The 2,500-nt window shown below is 56.8% G+C and overlaps 1 non-coding gene across 1 annotated transcript in view; it reads right to left on the bottom strand.

The window, feature by feature from the left end:
- Positions 1–220, bottom strand: part of LOC126334256 (small subunit ribosomal RNA) — a 1,893-nt gene extending 1,673 nt beyond the window's left edge. The window contains exon 1 of the ribosomal RNA XR_007564624.1: positions 1–220. This exon is cut by the window's left edge and continues 1,673 nt beyond it. This is a non-coding gene — a ribosomal RNA (small subunit ribosomal RNA).
- Between the last annotated feature and the right edge of the window lie 2,280 nt (positions 221–2,500).

The raw sequence follows: 2,500 nt of genomic DNA on the forward strand, positions 1-2,500 counted from the left end.
TGATCTAATAAAAGCGTCCCTTCCATCTCTGGTCGGGACTCTGTTTGCATGTATTAGCTCTAGAATTACCACAGTTATCCAAGTAACGTGGGTACGATCTAAGGAACCATAACTGATTTAATGAGCCATTCGCGGTTTCACCTTAATGCGGCTTGTACTGAGACATGCATGGCTTAATCTTTGAGACAAGCATATGACTACTGGCAGGATCAACCAGGGAGCTGCGTCAACGAGAGCTGAGCAGCCGGCCGCCCGGGAGTGTGTCCCGAGGGCCCGCGCGAACACGCAAGCGTCCGCTCAATTATTCTGCAAACAGGAGGAGGCTGAGCTCCCCTGCACGATACACCTCGAAACCCTCTCAGGTCCCGGCGGCGCGCAGCGCCGTCCTAAGTACTTGGTCGGGTTCGAGAGAGGCGCAATCGCCCGGAGATGGGCGAGTAGACGCTTTCAGTGCGAACACCCGTGCTCCCAACTGAGCTTGCCGCTGCCGACAGAGGCCCGGGAGCGTGCTGTCGTGGCATTGCCGGCGGGAAACAACACGCGCCACCTACGGTGACCGGCAGCTCCAACGCCAGCGCCACAGAAGGGCAAAGCCCCACTTGGGTGCAGAAGCGAACTCTCCCAGCACAGCGCACGCGCCAACACGTCCGCAGAGCTGCGATACAAACCACCTGCGAGAACCGCTGGGGGCGACCGAGCAGCAGACGGCGTCGCGACGCCGAGTGCCGGGCGGCGGCGCATCCTCAACGCACACAGTCCGCAATCGGACCAGCACACTGCAGATGTCCACCGCGCTTCGCACCGGGCTCGGCAGAACCCACTTTGGCCGCCTGGCGCCGCGCGCAGGGTGCGCCGGCGCATAGCTGGGACGCCAGCCGGGCCCGTCGGCCGGCGCTCCTGCCACTGGGCGCCCCCCACCAGCCGGCTGTAGTGCGTGCGCTCACGCAGCGCGCGGCCAGCACGCCGGGCGGCCCCCCCTCACCGGCCGGGGACTGTCCCGCCAAGCCACAGCCTCGTATCGCTTCATACCCACATGGCCAACTCAGGTTCGGGGGCATGGCGGGTACCGCCGAAACAACCGGTTCATAGATGTACCGATCGTCGCTATCACCGATGCACCTGCAGCGCGAACAACCGCTCAACAACTGATTTCCAGTTCATTTGCGGATCTTTGGCAGCAAACGTATACGTCAATCTACATTTGCGAAATCTACGATTCTGGCATGCCTGCATGTTATGTGTCACGACACGCTACATCAGCCCACATACACACTGCGGCATGTACACGAGAGAACACGTGGAAGATGGTCCGCGCACGTGTGCAATGTCCCTTGCGCGGTCGACTGTCAACCGGCCTCTGTAGCATGTCGCAGATGTGGAACGCGGTCCACCGTGCTATCATGTTGTGTGGGGCAATACGATTAAATAGGAAAACCCTCGTCGCTACATCAACAGACGGCTCACGCTGATTCCCGGCAGAGGGAGGAGGGGGGGGGGGGGGGGGGGGCCAACATGCAATACTTTCGTCCGTACCTACCTACCACATGTCTGTACGGCGTACAACAGTGCAATCTCGCTGTAATGGGGAGACGAGACAAGTAGCATCGTGCACAACATATGGCCCTTATGATTCGCCATTGTAGGGCGCAGCCGGTGTACGGTCAAGCATGTGCCACATTATGTCACTCAGTACGTAACGACGGATGATCAGTGTGGGTTACGCGTACATCAGCGGACAGTCCACACAGGCCGTACCACAACGTACACTGACTGCATCGACAACCGAATGCAACTGAACAGCTGCAAGGCTCATTTCACAAACAAACGCCTGACCGACCAGCTTGGAAGGGCAGGAGGGGAGGGCGATATTCGTTCTGTAGCGGTACACCCTTCCAGTGGTTAGCGGGACTGTGTAGAAAGTACGCAACACTCGAAAGACCTTTATGTGAGGGTACGCACCATGGCATCAAGAAATACACATGACACCAGAGGATCCAAGCAGTGAACTATGTTCAGAGGGTTGCTGTTAGGCAAAGCTACATTCCTGTGACGTTACATGTGACAGTTAAGGTGCAGTGTAAGTTAGGTTAAGGTGCAGCGTAAGTTAGGTTAAGGTGCAGCGTAAGTTAGGTTAAGGTGCAGCGTAAGTTAGGTTAAGGTGCAGCGTAAGTTAGGTTAAGGTGCAGCGTAACTTGGGTTAAGGTGCAGCGTAACTTGGGTTAAGGTGCAGCGTAACTTGGGTTAAGGTGCAGCGTAACTTGGGTTAAGGTGCAGCGTAACTTGGGTTAAGGTGCAGCGTAACTTGGGTTAAGGTGCAGCGTAACTTGGGTTAAGGTGCAGCGTAACTTGGGTTAAGGTGCAGCGTAACTTGGGTTAAGGTGCAGCGTAACTTGGGTTAAGGTGCAGCGTAACTTGGGTTAAGGTGCAGCGTAACTTGGGTTAAGGTGCAGCGTAACTTGGGTTAAGGTGCAGCGTAACTTGGGTTAAGGTGCAGCGTAAC

This window comes from Schistocerca gregaria, unplaced genomic scaffold, assembly GCF_023897955.1.
Source record: "Schistocerca gregaria isolate iqSchGreg1 unplaced genomic scaffold, iqSchGreg1.2 ptg001720l, whole genome shotgun sequence".
In the NCBI taxonomy this organism is placed as follows: Eukaryota; Metazoa; Arthropoda; class Insecta; order Orthoptera; family Acrididae; genus Schistocerca; species Schistocerca gregaria.